We start from the raw sequence: 18,193 nt of genomic DNA, 5'->3' as shown, positions 1-18,193 counted from the left end.
CATAGGTTAGTTTTATAAAATTTAGATGACTAAAAATATATGCAAAAAAACCCCATACATACAGGATAGGTTAGGTTACTGGCGTTTGATCCTGGGATTTACTCTGATCGCCATATTTGGGGTCAGGAAGGAATTTTCCCACCTTATATAAGGAAAATTGGCTCATTCCTCAAGGGGGTTTTGCCTTCCTCTGGATCAACACAATCTAGAAATAGGTTTAGTCTGATAATTTGCTTTATTATTTACAGATACTAGAAATAATAACATAACATAGATATTTAAAATAACTATAACCCCCCCCCCCCCCAAAAAAAAAAAAAAAAAAAAACAACAAAAAAAAACCCCATAGGTTAAGTAATGGCTTTTGATCCAGGAACTTGTTTTGCCATTTCTGAGAGCAGGAAGGAATTTTTCCTTCCTTGTTTTTTTTCTTTTTTCTGGATCAACTGCCTTAAATAAGTGTAATTCATAGATCTGTAATGTATCTTGTATGTAGTTTATTTATTATCTATTCATATAAATAGAATTTAATATATATTTAACATAATATGCAATAATCTAAAAAAAGAAAAAATATATAGGCTTAATATAATAAATCTTTAATTTCTCCTGTCACATAGGTAACATAATATAAATATTTTAAAAAATAAAATAAAATAGGTTTAATATAATAGATGTTTAATTTGTATTTTAAATTATATATTATTAAAATTAATCATCTAATAAGTAACAAATATAAATAAATATATAAAATAACTTTAGCCTAATGCCAGATTAACAAAAAAAAATCCCTTTTAGTTCTTATTATACTTTTATCTTTTCTTAGGTTTAGCTTTCTAAAATATTAGATCTTAGATAATATTAGTAAATATATCCATAAAATACACTTTTTGCCCTATTAAGTTAGTACTTGCTTTTGATCCTGGGACTTGTTCTGGCTGCCATATTTGGGGTCAGGAAGGAATTTTCTCCCCTGCCATGAGGGTTTTCTCCTTCCTCTGGATCAAATAAGCCCCAACCCCCATCCCCTACTAAGTAGAAATAAAACATTTGTTCCTTTCTCCCCTTACATGATGTGTCTGTGTTTTATTTTCATTGGGTGTCCATGTAGTCTTGTAAGACAGAGATAGATGTACAGGCAGGGTTAGCTAGGGATTACATTTTTATTTAGGGGGAATGTCACTCACCCAGCTCTTTGGGGCTCTATCTGGTCGGGATCCCTGTCAGCTTGCGATATGCGGGAGCTGACTTTTTCCTATAGGAATGCATTGACCAGCGTTGATTGGCCGAATGACATACAGAGTACAGCATTCGGCCAATCAATGCTGGTTCTGCCGGAGGCTCGTCTGTGAGGAGGTGGAGTCTAAGATCGATCCACAGCAATCTCCATTGTGGTCCGATATTAGATAATATTGTATTGTATATGGGTGTCCACAGTGGGACATAATACTGTGTGCAGGAGCCACTATGGGGGATAATACTGTGTGCAGGGGCCACTATGGGTACATAATACTGTGTGCAGGGGACACTATGGGGTACAATACTATGTGCAGGGGCACTATTGGGGATAATACTGTGTGCAGGGGCCACTAAGGGGGATAATACTGTTTGCAGGAGACACTATGGGGCATAATACTGTGTGCAGGGGCCACTATTGGGGATAATACTGTGTGCAGGGGCCACTATGGGAACATAATACTATGTGCAGGGGCCACTATGGGGTATAATACTGTGCGCAGGAGCCACTATGGGGCATAATAATGTGTGCAGGGGCCACTATGGGGTATAATACTGTGTGCAGGAGCCACTATGGGGCATAATAATGTGTGCAGGGGCCACTATGTTGCATAATACTGTGTGCAGAGGCCACTATTGGAGATAATACTGTGTGCAGGGGCCACTATTGGGGATAATACTGTGTACAGGGGCCACTATGGGGGATAATACTGTGTGCAGGGGCCACGATGGGGCATAATAATGTGTGCAGGGGCCACTATGGGGTATAATACTGTGTGCAGGAGCCACTATGGGGATAATACTGTGTGCAGGAGCCACTATGGGGACATAATACTGTGTACAGGGGCCACTATAGGGGATAATTCTGTGTGCAGGGGACACTATTGGGGATAATACTGTGTGCAGGGGCCACTATTGGGGATAATACTGTGTGCAGGAGCCACTATGGGGACATAATACTGTGTACAGGGGCCACTATGGGGTATAATACTGTGTGCAGGAGCCACTATGGGGATAATACTGTGTGCAGGAGCCACTATGGGGACATAATACTGAGTACAGGGGCCACTATAGGGGATAATTCTGTGTGCAGGGGACACTATTGGGGATAATACTGTGTGCAGGGGCCACTATTGGGGATAATACTGTGTGGAGGGGCCACTATTGGGGATAGTACTGTGTGCAGGGCAGCGCCGCACCTCCCATGAGGCGACCTGAAGCGACCGCTTCAGGCGGCGCTTTGTCAGGGCCCCAGGGAGGGTGGCATTTTTTCTTACCTAACCCAGTCCAGGACCAGCTGTCCTGGACTGGCTTAGCACCGAGCGGTGGATTGGGGAGGCCACTGGAGCAGCGCTGCTCCAGCAGCCTCCCGTCACGCTCAGGAAGAGAGCAGGTCCTCTCCGTGTCTGCGAAAGGTACTAAGCTCCGCCCCGTAGCTAAGCCCCACCCCCTCTGATACGCCCCTCCCTTCTTCCCCGGGGGGGGGCGGCTTTCTGTCGTTCGCCTCGGGCAGCGAAGGGGGCAGGTGCAACTATCGGTTACAATACTGTGTGCAGGGGTCACTATTGGGGATAATACTGTGTGCAGGGGCCAGCATGGGGGAAAATACTGTGTGCAGTGTCCACTATTGGGGATAATACTGTGTGCAGGGGCCACTATGGGGGATAATACTGTGTGCAGTGTCCACTATTGGGGATAATACTGTGTGCAGGGGCCACTACTGGGGATAATACTGTGTGCAGAAGCCACTATGGGGACATAATACTGTGTGCAGGGGCCAATAAGGGACATAATATTATGTGCAGGGGCCACTATTGTGGATAATACTGTGTGCAGGGGCCACTATTGGGGATAATACTGTGTGCAGGGGCCACTATTGGGGATAATACTGTGTGCAGGGTCCAGTAAGGGACATAATACTGTGTGCAGGGGCCACTATGGGGCATAATACTGTGTGCAGGAGCCACTATGGGGACATAATACTGTGTGCAGGGGCCACTATGGGGGAATAATACTGTGTGCAGGAGCCACTATGGGGGATAATACTGTGTGCAGGGGCCACTAAGGGGACAAAATACTGTGTGCAGGGGCCACTATTGGGCATAATACTGTGTGCAGGGGCCACTATGGGGGATAATACTGTGTGCAGGGGCCACTATGGGGTACAATACTGTGTGCAGGGGCCACTATTGGGGATAATACTGTGTGCAGGGGCCACTATTGGGCATAATACTGTGTACAGGGGCCACTATGGGGGATAATACTGTGTGCAGGGGCCACGATGCGGCATAACAATGTGTGCAGGGGCCACTATGGGGTATAATACTGTGTGCAGGAGCCACTATGGGGATAATACTGTGTGCAGGAGCAACTATAGGGACATAATACTGTGTGCAGGGGCCACTATAGGGGATAATTCTGTGTGCAGGGGCCACTATTGGGGATAATACTGTGTGGAGGGGCCACTATTGGGGATAATACTGTGTGGAGGGGCCACTATTGGGGATAGTACTGTGTGCAGGGTAGCGCCGCACCTCCCATGAGGCGACCTGAAGCGACCGCTTCAGGCGGCGCTATGTCAGGGCCCCAGGGAGGGTGGCATTTTTTCTTACCTAACCCAGTCCAGGACCAGATGTCCTGGACTGGCTTAGCACCGAGCGGTGGATTGGGGAGGCCACTGGAGCAGCGCTGCTCCAGCAGCCTCCCCTCACGCTCAGGAAGAGAGCAGGTAATCTCCGTGCCTGCGAACGGTGCTAAGCTCCGCCCCGTAGCTAAGCTCCGCCCCCTCCGATACGCCACTCCCTTCTTCCCCGGGGGGGAGGGGGGACGGCTTTCTGTCGTTCGCCTCGGGCGGCGAAGGGGGCAGGTGCCACTATGGGGTACAATACTGTGTGCAGGGGCCACTATTGGGGATAATACTGTGTGCAGGGGCCAGTATGGGGGAAAATACTGTGTGCAGTGTCCACTATTGGGTATGATACTGTGTGCAGAGGCCACTATTGTGGATAATTCTGTGTGCAGGGGCCACTATTGGGGATAATACTGTGTGCAGGGGCCACTATTGGGGATAATACTGTGTGCAGGGGCCACTACTGGGGATAATACTGTGTGCAGGGGCCACTATGGGGGAATAATACTGTATACAGGGGCCACTATGGGGGATAATACTGTGTGCAGGGGCCAGTATGGGGGAAAATACTGTGTGCAGTGTCCACTATTGGGGATAATACTGTGTGCAGAGGCCACTATGGGGGATAATACTGTGTGCAGGGGCCACTATGGGGGAATAATACTGTGTGCAGGGGCCACTATTGTGGATAATACTGTGTGCAGGGTCCACTATTGGGGATAATACTGTGTGCAGGGGCCACTATTGGGGATAATACTGTGTGCAGGGGCCACTATTGGGGATAATACTGTGTGCAGGGGCCACTATGGGGGAATAATACTGTGTACAGGGGCCACTATGGGGGATAATACTGTGTGCAGGGGCCACGATGGGGCATAATAATGTGTGCAGGGGCCACTATGGGAATAATACTGTGTGCAGGGACCACTATAGGGGATAATACTGTGTGCAGTGTCCACTATTGGGGATAATACTGTGTGCAGGGGCCACTACTGGGGATAATACTGTGTGCAGGAGCCAATATGGGGACATAATACTGCGTGCAGGGGCCAATAATGGACCTAATATTGTGTGCAGGGGCTGCTATTGTGGATAATACTGTGTGCAGGGGCGACTATTGGGGATAATACTGTGTGCAGGGGCCACTATTAGGGATAATACTGTGTGCAGGGTCCAGTATGGGACATAAAACTGTGTGCAGGGGCCACTATGGGGACATAATACTGTGTGCAGGGGCCACTATGGGGCAATAATACTGTGTGCAGGGGCCACTATAGGGGATAATACTGTGTGCAGGGGCCACTAAGGGGACAAAATACTGTGTGCAGGGGCCACTATTGGGGATAATACTGTGTGCAGGGGCCAGTATGGGGGAAAATACTGTGTGCAGTGTCCACTATTGGGGATAGTACTGTGTGCAGGGCAGCGCCGCACCTCCCATGAGGCGACCTGAAGCGACCGCTTCAGGCGGCGCTATGTCAGGGCCCCAGGGAGGGTGGCATTTTTTCTTACCTAACCCAGTCCAGGACCAGCTGTCCTGGACTGGCTTAGCACCGAGCGGTGGATTGGGGAGGCCACTGGAGCAGCGCTGCTCCAGCAGCCTCCCCTCACGCTCAGGAAGAGAGCAGGTCCTCTCCGTGCCTGCGAAAGGTACTAAGCTCCGCCCCGTAGCTAAGCCCCGCCCCCTCTGATACGCCCCTCCCTTCTTCCCCGGGGGGGGGCGGCTTTCTGTCGTTCACCTCGGGCAGCGAAGGGGGCAGGTGCAACTATCGGGTACAATACTGTGTGCAGGGGCCACTATTGGGGATAATACTGTGTGCAGGGGCCAGTATGGGCGAAAATACTGTGTGCAGTGTCCACTATTGGGGATAATACTGTGTGCAGGGGCCACTATGGGGGACAATACTGTGTGCAGTGTCCACTATTGGGGATAATACTGTGTGCAGGGGCCACTACTGGGGATAATACTGTGTGCAGAAGCCACTATGGGGACATAATACTGTGTGCAGGGGCCAATAAGGGACATAATATTATGTGCAGGGGCCACTATTGTGGATAATACTGTGTGCAGGGGCCACTATTGGGGATAATACTGTGTGCAGGGGCCACTATTGGGAATAATACTGTGTGCAGGGTCCAGTAAGGGACATAATACTGTGTGCAGGGGCCACTATGGGGCATAATACTGTGTGCAGGAGCCACTATGGGGACATAATACTGTGTGCAGGGGCCACTATGGGGGAATAATACTGTGTGCAGGGGCCACTATGGGGGATAATACTGTGTGTAGGGGCCACTAAGGGGACAAAATACTGTGTGCAGGAGCCACTATTGGGCATAATACTGTGTGCAGGGGCCACTATGGGGGATAATACTGTGTGCAGGGGCGACTATGGGGTACAATACTGTGTGCAGGGGCCACTATTGGGGATAATACTGTGTGCAGGGGCCACTATTGGGGATAATACTGTGTACAGGGGCCACTATGGGGGATAATACTGTGTGCAGGGGCCATGATGCGGCATGACAATGTGTGCAGGGGCCACTATGGGGTATAATATTGTGTGCAGGAGCCACTATGGGGATAATACTGTGTGCAGGAGCCACTATGGGGACATAATACTGTGTGCAGGGGCCACTATAGGGGATAATTCTGTGTGCAGGAGACACTATTGGGGATAATACTGTGTGCAGGGGCCACTATTGGGGATAATACTGTGTGGAGGGGCCACTATTGGGGATAGTACTGTGTGCAGGGTAGCGCCGCACCTCCCATGAGGCGACCTGAAGCGACCGCTTCAGGCGGAGCAATGTCAGGGCCCCAGGGAGGGCGGCATTTTTTCTTACCTAACCCAGTCCAGGACCAGCTGTCCTGGACTGGCTTAGCACCGAGCGGTGGATTGGGGAGGCCACTGGAGCAGCGCTGCTCCAGCAGCCTCCCCTCACGCTCAGGAAGAGAGCAGGTCCTCTCCGTGCCTGCGAACGGTGCTAAGCTCCGCCCCGTAGCTAAGCTCCGCCCCCTCCGATACGCCACTCCCTTCTTCCCCGGGGGGAGGGGGGACGGCTTTCTGTCGTTCGCCTCGGGCGGCGAAGGGGGCAGGTGCCACTATGGGGTACAATACTGTGTGCAGGGGCCACTATTAGGGATAATACTGTGTGCAGGGGCCAGTATGGGGGAAAATACTGTGTGCAGTGTCCACTATTGGGGATGATACTGTGTGCAGAGGCCACTATTGAGGATAATATTGTGTGCAGGGGCCACTATTGGGGATAATACTGTGTGCAGGGGCCACTATTGGGGATAATACTGTGTGCAGGGGCCACTATGGGGGAATAATACTGTATACAAGGGCCACTATGGGGGATAATACTGTGTGCAGGGGCCACGATGGGGCACAATAATGTGTGCAGGGGCCACTATTGGGGATAATACTGTGTGCAGAGGCCACTATAGGGGATAATACTGTGTGCAGTGTCCACTATTGGGGATAATACTGTGTGCAGGGGCCACTACTGGGGATAATACTGTGTGCAGGAGCCACTATGGGGACATAATACTGTGTGCAGGGGCCACTATTGTGGATAATACTGTGTGCAGGGGCCACTATTGGGGATAATACTGTGTGCAGGGGCCACTATTGGGGATAATACTGTGTGCAGGGGCCACTATTGGGGATAATACTGTGTGCAGGGGCCACTATTGGGGATAATACTGTGTGCAGGGGCCACTATGGGGGAATAATACTGTGTACAGGGGCCACTATGGGGGATAATACTGTGTGCAGGGGCCACGATGGGGCATAATAATGTGTGCAGGGGCCACTATGGGAATAATACTGTGTGCAGAGGCCACTATTGAGGATAATATTGTGTGCAGGGGCCACTATTGGGGATAATACTGTGTGCAGGGGCCACTATTGGGGATAATACTGTGTGCAGGGTCCACTATGGGGGAATAATACTGTATACAGGGGCCACTATGGGGGATAATACTGTGTGCAGGGGCCACGATGGGGCACAATAATGTGTGCAGGGGCCACTATTGGTGATAATACTGTGTGCAGAGGCCACTATAGGGGATAATACTGTGTGCAGTGTCCACTATTGGGGATAATACTGTGTGCAGGGGCCACTACTGGGGATAATACTGTGTGCAGGAGCCACTATGGGGACATAATACTGTGTGCAGGGGCCACTATTGTGGATAATACTGTGTGCAGGGGCCACTATTGGGGATAATACTGTGTGCAGGGGCCACTATTGGGGATAATACTGTGTGCAGGGGCCACTATTGGGGATAATACTGTGTGCAGGGGCCACTATGGGGGAATAATACTGTGTACAGGGGCCACTATGGGGGATAATACTGTGTGCAGGGGCCACGATGGGGCATAATAATGTGTGCAGGGGCCACTATGGGAATAATACTGTGTGCAGGGGCCACTATAGGGGATAATACTGTGTGCAGTGTCCACTATTGGGGATAATACTGTGTGCAGGGGCCACTACTGGGGATAATACTGTGTGCAGGAGCCACTATGGGGACATAATACTGTGTGCAAGGGCCAATAAGGGACATAATATTGTGTGCAGGGGCTGCTATTGTGGATAAATACTGTGTGCAGGGGCGACTATTGGGGATAATACTGTGTGCAGGGGCCACTATTGGGGATAATACTGTGTGCAGGGGCCACTATTGGGGATAATACTGTGTGCAGGGTCCAGTAAGGGACATAATACTGTGTGCAGGGGCCACTATGGGGCATAATACTGTGTGCAGGAGCCACTATGGGGACATAATACTGTGTGCAGGGGCCACTATGGGGGAATAATACTGTGTGCAGGGGCCACTATGGGGGATAATACTGTGTGTAGGGGCCACTAAGGGGATAAAATACTGTGTGCAGGAGCCACTATTGGGCATAATACTGTGTGCAGGGGCCACTATGGGGGATAATACTGTGTGCAGGGGCGACTATGGGGTACAATACTGTGTGCAGGGGCCACTATTGGGGATAATACTGTGTGCAGGGGCCACTATTGGGGATAATACTGTGTACAGGGGCCACTATGGGGGATAATACTGTGTGCAGGGGCCATGATGCGGCATGACAATGTGTGCAGGGGCCACTATGGGGTATAATATTGTGTGCAGGAGCCACTATGGGGATAATACTGTGTGCAGGAGCCACTATGGGGACATAATACTGTGTGCAGGGGCCACTATAGGGGATAATTCTGTGTGCAGGAGACACTATTGGGGATAATACTGTGTGCAGGGGCCACTATTGGGGATAATACTGTGTGGAGGGGCCACTATTGGGGATAGTACTGTGTGCAGGGTAGCGCCGCACCTCCCATGAGGCGACCTGAAGCGACCGCTTCAGGCGGAGCAATGTCAGGGCCCCAGGGAGGGCGGCATTTTTTCTTACCTAACCCAGTCCAGGACCAGCTGTCCTGGACTGGCTTAGCACCGAGCGGTGGATTGGGGAGGCCACTGGAGCAGCGCTGCTCCAGCAGCCTCCCCTCACGCTCAGGAAGAGAGCAGGTCCTCTCCGTGCCTGCGAACGGTGCTAAGCTCCGCCCCGTAGCTAAGCTCCGCCCCCTCCGATACGCCACTCCCTTCTTCCCCGGGGGGGAGGGGGGACGGCTTTCTGTCGTTCGCCTCGGGCGGCGAAGGGGGCAGGTGCCACTATGGGGTACAATACTGTGTGCAGGGGCCACTATTAGGGATAATACTGTGTGCAGGGGCCAGTATGGGGGAAAATACTGTGTGCAGTGTCCACTATTGGGGATGATACTGTGTGCAGAGGCCACTATTGAGGATAATATTGTGTGCAGGGGCCACTATTGGGGATAATACTGTGTGCAGGGGCCACTATTGGGGATAATACTGTGTGCAGGGGCCACTATGGGGGAATAATACTGTATACAAGGGCCACTATGGGGGATAATACTGTGTGCAGGGGCCACGATGGGGCACAATAATGTGTGCAGGGGCCACTATTGGGGATAATACTGTGTGCAGAGGCCACTATAGGGGATAATACTGTGTGCAGTGTCCACTATTGGGGATAATACTGTGTGCAGGGGCCACTACTGGGGATAATACTGTGTGCAGGAGCCACTATGGGGACATAATACTGTGTGCAGGGGCCACTATTGTGGATAATACTGTGTGCAGGGGCCACTATTGGGGATAATACTGTGTGCAGGGGCCACTATTGGGGATAATACTGTGTGCAGGGGCCACTATTGGGGATAATACTGTGTGCAGGGGCCACTATTGGGGATAATACTGTGTGCAGGGGCCACTATGGGGGAATAATACTGTGTACAGGGGCCACTATGGGGGATAATACTGTGTGCAGGGGCCACGATGGGGCATAATAATGTGTGCAGGGGCCACTATGGGAATAATACTGTGTGCAGAGGCCACTATTGAGGATAATATTGTGTGCAGGGGCCACTATTGGGGATAATACTGTGTGCAGGGGCCACTATTGGGGATAATACTGTGTGCAGGGTCCACTATGGGGGAATAATACTGTATACAGGGGCCACTATGGGGGATAATACTGTGTGCAGGGGCCACGATGGGGCACAATAATGTGTGCAGGGGCCACTATTGGGGATAATACTGTGTGCAGAGGCCACTATAGGGGATAATACTGTGTGCAGTGTCCACTATTGGGGATAATACTGTGTGCAGGGGCCACTACTGGGGATAATACTGTGTGCAGGAGCCACTATGGGGACATAATACTGTGTGCAGGGGCCACTATTGTGGATAATACTGTGTGCAGGGGCCACTATTGGGGATAATACTGTGTGCAGGGGCCACTATTGGGGATAATACTGTGTGCAGGGGCCACTATTGGGGATAATACTGTGTGCAGGGGCCACTATGGGGGAATAATACTGTGTACAGGGGCCACTATGGGGGATAATACTGTGTGCAGGGGCCACGATGGGGCATAATAATGTGTGCAGGGGCCACTATGGGAATAATACTGTGTGCAGGGGCCACTATAGGGGATAATACTGTGTGCAGTGTCCACTATTGGGGATAATACTGTGTGCAGGGGCCACTACTGGGGATAATACTGTGTGCAGGAGCCACTATGGGGACATAATACTGTGTGCAAGGGCCAATAAGGGACATAATATTGTGTGCAGGGGCTGCTATTGTGGATAAATACTGTGTGCAGGGGCGACTATTGGGGATAATACTGTGTGCAGGGGCCACTATTAGGGATAATACTGTGTGCAGGGTCCAGTATGGGACATAAAACTGTGTGCAGGGGCCACTATGGGGCATAATACTGTGTGCAGGAGCCACTATGGGGACATAATACTGTGTGCAGGGGCCACTATGGGGCAATAATACTGTGTGCAGGGGCCACTATAGGGGATAATACTGTGTGCAGGGGCCACTAAGGGGACAAAATACTGTGTGCAGGGGCCACGATGGGGCATAATAATGTGTGCAGGGGCCACTATGGGAATAATACTGTGTGCAGGAGCCACTATGGGGACATAATACTGTGTGCAGCTGCCACTATAGGGGATAATTCTGTGTGCAGGGGCCACTATTGGGGATCATACTGTGTGCAGGGGCCACTATGGGGGATAATACTGTGTGCAGGGGCCACTATGGGGTACAATACTGTGTGCAGGGGCCACTATTGGGGATAATACTGTGTACAGGGGCCACTATGGGGAATAATACTGTGTGCAGGGGCCACGATGGGGCATAATAATGTGTGCAGGGGCCACTATGGGAATAATACTGTGTGCAGGAGCCACTATGGGGACATAATACTGTGTGCAGCTGCCACTATAGGGGATAATTCTGTGTGCAGGGGCCACTATTGGGGATCATACTGTGTAGAGGGGCCACTATTGGGGATAATACTGTGTAGAGGGGCCACTATTGGGGATAATACTGTGTGCAGGGGCCACTATTGGGGATAATACTGTGTGCAGGGGCCGCTATTGGGGATAATACTGTGTGCAGGGGCCGCTATTGCGGATAATACTGTGTGCAGGGGCCACTATTGGGGATAATACTGTGTGCAGGGGCCACTATTGGGGATAATACTGTGTGGAGGGGCCACTATTGGGGATAGTACTGTGTGCAGGGCAGCGCCGCACCTCCCATGAGGCGACCTGAAGCGACCGCTTCAGGCGGCGCTATGTCAGGGCCCCAGGGAGGGCGGCATTTTTCCTTACCTAACCCAGTCCAGGACCAGTTGCCCTGGACTGGCTTAGCACCGAGCGGTGGATTGGGGAGGCCACTGGAGCAGCGCTGCTCCAGCAGCCTCCCGTCACGCTCAGGAAGAGAGCAGGTCCTCTCCGTGCCTGCGAACGGTGCTAAGCTCCGCCCCGTAGCTAAGCCCCGCCCCCTCCGATACGCCCCTCCCTTCTTCCCCGGGGGGGGGGGGGCGGCTTTCTGTCGTTCGCCTCGGGCAGCGAAGGGGGCAGGTGCCACTATCAGGTACAATACTGTGTGCAGGGGCCACTATTGGGGATAATACTGTGTGCAGGGGCCAGTATGGGGGAAAATACTGTGTGCAGTGTCCACTATTGGGGATAATACTGTGTGCAGGGGCCACTATGGGGGATAATACTGTGTGCAGTGTCCACTGTTGGGGATAATACTGTGTGCAGGGGCCACTACTGGGGATAATACTGTGTGCAGGGGCCACTATAGGGGATTATACTGTGTGCAGGGGCCACTATTGGGGATAATACTGTGTGCAGGGTCCAGTAAGGGACATAATACGGTGTGCAGGGGCAACTATGGGGCATAATACTGTGTGCAGGAGCCACTATGGGGACATAATACTGTGTGCAGGGGCCACTATGGGGGAATAATACTGTGTGCAGGGGCCACTATAGGGGATAATACTGTGTGCAGGGGCCACTAAGGGGACAAAATACTGTGTGCAGGGGCCACTATTGGGCATAACACTGTGTGCAGGGGCCACTATGGGGGATAATACTGTGTGCTGGGGCCACTATGGGGTACAATACTGTGTGCAGGGGCCACTATTGCGGATAATACTGTGTGCAGGGGCCACTATGGGGGTAAATACTGTGTGCAGGGGCCACTAAGGGACATAGTACTGTATACAGGGGCCACTAAGGGAGATAATACTGTGTGCAGGGGCCACTATGGGGCATAATACTGTGTGCAGGGGCCACTATGGGGGATAATACTGTGTGCAGGGGCCACTATGGGGACATAATACTGTGTGCAGGGTCCACTATGGGAACATAATACTGTGTGCAGGGGCCACTATGGGAGATAATACTGTGTGCAGGGGCCACTATGGGGACATAATACTGTGTGCAGGGTCCACTATGGGAACATAATACTGTGTGCAGGGGCCACTATGGGGGATAATTCTGTGTGCAGGGGCCACTATGGGGCATAATACTGTGTGCAGGGGCCACTATGGGGGATAATAATGTGTGCAGGGGCCACTATGGGGGATAATACTGTGTGCAGGCGCCACTATGGGGGATAATACTGTGTGCAGGAGCCACTATGGGGGATAATTCTGTGTGCAGGGGCCACTATTGGGGATAATACTGTGTGCAGGGGCCACTATGGGGACATAATACTGTGTGCAGGGGCCACTATGGGGACATAATACTGTGTGCAGGAGCCACTATGGGACATAATATTGTGTGCAGGGGCCACTATGCGGAATAATACTGTGTGCAGGGGCCACTATTGGGGATAATACTGTGTGCAGGGGCCACTATGGGGACATAACACTGTGTGCAGGGGCCACTACTGGGGATAATACTGTGTGCAGGGGCCACTATTGGGGATAATACTGTGCGCAGGGGCCACTATTGGGGATAATACGGTGTGCAGGGGCCACTATTGGCGAAAATACTGTGTGCAGGAGCCACTATGGGGGATAATTCTGTGTGCAGGGGCCACTATTGGGGATAATACTGTGTGCAGGAGCCACTATGGGGGATAATACTGTGTGCAGGGGCCACTATGGGGACATAATACTGTGTGCAGGGGCCACTAAGGGATATAGTTCTGTGTGCAGGGGCCACTATGGGGGATAATTCTGTGTGCAGGGGCCACTATGGGGGAAAATTCTGTGTGAAGGGGCCACTATGGAGTATAATAGAGCGCACAGGAATGCGTAGGAGGGGGTCGATCGAGGTTTTCGGCGTCGGTGTCGGTCGGGGGGGCCATGTCAAAAGTTCGCCTCGGGGCCCCGCCATTCCTAGTTACGCCACTGTGGAACAGCATATGTAGGACTGTCCCGCTGTCCCAACAGGGCCTCCGCTGCCATAGGGCCTGGTGCAAGTGCACTGTTGGCCCTTTGGTTATAGCGGCCCTGTTGCATTCTGTTTGTGCACAGTATTTTATTTAGCCACATGCCTTCTTGATCTCTTCCAACATCCTCCTGTTATAAATTCTTTAAATTCTGTTATGGGTTACATACATACCTTAAGGCTGCGGCGCCACATTGCAGAAACGCAGCTTTTTTTGTTGCGTTTTTTTTAGCCAAAGTCAAGGGTTTATTGTGTAGAAGGGAAAAGTACTGTGTGCAGGGGCGACTATTGGGGATAATACTGTGTGCAGGGGCCACTATTAGGGATAATACTGTGTGCAGGGTCCAGTATGGGACATAAAACTGTGTGCAGGGGCCACTATGGGGCATAATACTGTGTGCAGGAGCCACTATGGGGACATAATACTGTGTGCAGGGGCCACTATGGGGCAATAATACTGTGTGCAGGGGCCACTATAGGGGATAATACTGTGTGCAGGGGCCACTAAGGGGACAAAATACTGTGTGCAGGGGCCACTATAGGGGATAATCCTGTGTGCAGGGGCCACTATTGGGCATAATACTGTGTGCAGGGGCCACTATGGGGGATAATACTGTGTGCAGGGGCCACTATGGGGTACAATGCTGTGTGCAGGGACCACTATTGGGGATAATACTGTGTACAGGGGCCACTATGGGGAATAATACTGTGTGCAGGGGCCACGATGGGGCATAATAATGTGTGCAGGGGCCACTATGGGAATAATACTGTGTGCAGGAGCCACTATGGGGACATAATACTGTGTGCAGCTGCCACTATAGGGGATAATTCTGTGTGCAGCTGCCACTATAGGGGATAATTCTGTGTGCAGGAGCCACTATGGGAATAATACTGTGTGCAGGAGCCACTATGGGGACATAATACTGTGTGCAGCTGCCACTATAGGGGATAATTCTGTGTGCAGGGGCCACTATTGGGGATCATACTGTGTAGAGGGGCCACTATTGGGGATAATACTGTGTAGAGGGGCCACTATTGGGGATAATACTGTGTGCTGGGGCCACTATTGGGGATAATACTGTGTGCAGGGGCCGCTATTGGGGATAATACTATGTGCAGGGGCCGCTATTGGGGATAATACTGTGTGCAGGGGCCACTATTGGGGATAATACTGTGTGCAGGACCCTCTATTGGGGATAGTACTGTGTGCAGGGGCCGCTATTGGGGATAATACTGTGTGCAGGGGCCACTATAGGGGATAATTCTGTGTGCAGGGGACACTATTGTGGATAATACTGTGTGCAGGGGCCACTATTGGGGATAATATTGTGTGGAGGGGCCACTATTGGGGATAGTACTGTGTGCAGGGCAGCGCCGCACCTCCCATGAGGCGACCTGAAGCGACCGCTTCAGGCGGCGCTATGTCAGGGCCCCAGGGAGGGCGGCATTTTTTCTTACCTAACCCAGTCCAGGACCAGCTGTCCTGGACTGGCTTAGCACCGAGCGGTGGATTGGGGAGGCCACTGGAGCAGCGCTGCTCCAGCAGCCTCCCCTCACGCTCAGGAAGAGAGCAGGTCCTCTCCGTGCCTGCGAACGGTGCTAAGCTCCACCCCGTAGCTAAGCCCCGCCCCCTCCGATACGCCCCTCCCTTCTTCCCCGGGGGGGAGGGGGGACGGCTTTCTGTCGTTCGCCTCGGGCGGCGAAGGGGGCAGGTGCCACTATGGGGTAAAATACTGTGTGCAGGGGCCACTATTGGGGATAATACTGTGTGCAGGGGCCAGTATGGGGGAAAATACTGTGTGCAGTGTCCACTATTGGGGATAATACTGTGTGCAGGGGCCACTATGGGGGATAATACTGTGTGCAGTGTCCACTATTGGGGATAATACTGTGTGCAGGGGCCACTACTGGGGATAATACTGTGTGCAGAAGCCACTATGGGGACATAATACTGTGTGCAGGGGCCAATAAGGGACATAATGTTATGTGCAGGGGCCACTATTGTGGATAATACTGTGTGCAGGGGCCACTATTGGGGATAATACTGTGTGCAGGGGCCACTATTGGGGATAATACTGTGTGCAGGGTCCAGTAAGGGACATAATACTGTGTGCTGGGGCCACTATGGGGCATAATACTGTGTGCAGGAGCCACTATGGGGACATAATACTGTGTGCAGGGGCCACTATGGTGGAATAATACTGTGTGCAGGGGCCACTATAGGGGATAATACTGTGTGCAGGGGCCACTAAGAGGACAAAATACTGTGTGCAGGGGCCACTATTGGGCATAATACTGTGTGCAGGGGCCACAATGGGGGATAATACTGTGTGCAGGGGCCACTATGGGGTACAATACTGTGTGCAGGGGCCACTATTGGGGATAATACTGTGTGCAGGGGCCACTATTGGGGATAATACTGTGTACAGGGGCCACTATGGGGGATAATACTGTGTACAGGGGCCACTATGGGGGATAATACTGTGTGCAGGGGCCACGATGCGGCATAATAATGTGTGCAGGGGCCACTATGGGGTATAATACTGTGTGCAGGAGCCACTATGGGGATAATACTGTGTGCAGGAGCCACTATGGGGACATAATACTGTGTGCAGGGGCCACTATTGGGGATAATACTGTGTGAAGGGGCCACTATTGGGGATAATACTGTGTGCAGGGGCCACTAAGGGACATAGTACTGTATACAGGGGCCACTAAGGGAGATAATACTGTGTGCAGGGGCCACTATGGGGCATAATACTGTGTGCAGGGGCCACTATGGGGGATAATACTGTGTGCAGGGGCCAATATGGGGACATAATACTGTGTGCAGGGTCCACTATGGGAACATAATACTGTGTGCAGGGGCCACTATGGGAGATAATACTGTGTGCAGGGGCCACTATGGGGGATAATAATGTGTGCAGGAACCACTATGGGGGATAATACTGTGTGCAGGGGCCACTATGGGGGATAATACTGTGTGGAGGAGCCACTATGGGACATAATATTGTGTGCAGGGGCCACAATGGGGGATAATACTTTGTGCAGGGGCCACTATGGGGGATAATACTGTGTGCAGGGGCCACTATGGGGACATACTACTGTGTGCAGGGGCCACTATGGGGACATGATACTGTGCGCAGGGGCCACTATTGTCGAAAATACTGTGTGCAGGAGCCACTATGGGGGATAATTCTGTGTGCAGGGGCCACTATTGGTGATAATACTGTGTGCAGGGGCCACTATGGGGACATAATACTGTGTGCAGGGGCCACTATGGGGATATAATACTGTGTGCAGGAGCCACTATGCGGAATAATACTGTGTGCAGGGGCCACTATAGGGGATAATACTGTGTGCAGGGGCCACTATGGGGACATAATACTGTGTGCAGGGGCCACTATGGGGGATAATACTGTGTGCAGGGGCCACTATTGGGGATAATACTGTGCGCAGGGGCCACTATTGGGGATAATACGGTGTGTAGGGGCCACTATTGGCGAAAATACTGTGTGCAGGAGCCACTATGGTGGATAATTCTGTGTGCAGGGGCCACTATGGGGACATAATACTGTGTGCAGGGGCCACTAAGGGACATAGTTCTGTGTGCAGGGGCCACTATGGGGGATAATTCTGTGTGCAGGGGCCACTATGGGGGAAAATTCTGTGTGAAGGGGCCACTATGGAGTATAATAGAGCGCACAGGAATGCGTAGGAGGGGGTCGATCGAGGTTTTCGGCGTCGGTGTCGTTCGGGGGGGCCATGTCGAAAGTTCGCCTCGGGGCCCCGCCATTCCTAGTTACGCCACTGTGGAACAGCATATGTAGGACTGTCCCAACAGGACCTCCGCTGCCATAGGGCCTGGTGCAAGTGCACTGTTGGCCCTTTGGTTATAGCGGCCCTGTTGCATTCTGTTTGTGCACAGTATTTTATTTAGCCACATGCCTTCTTGATCTCTTCCAACATCCTCCTGTTATAAATTCTTTAAATTCTGTTATGAGTTACATACAT

Source organism: Leptodactylus fuscus, chromosome 5, assembly GCF_031893055.1.
Source record: "Leptodactylus fuscus isolate aLepFus1 chromosome 5, aLepFus1.hap2, whole genome shotgun sequence".
Taxonomy (NCBI): domain Eukaryota; kingdom Metazoa; phylum Chordata; class Amphibia; order Anura; family Leptodactylidae; genus Leptodactylus; species Leptodactylus fuscus.
The sequence above is the reverse complement of the archived record's forward strand: the minus strand, read 5'-3'. Positions refer to the sequence as shown.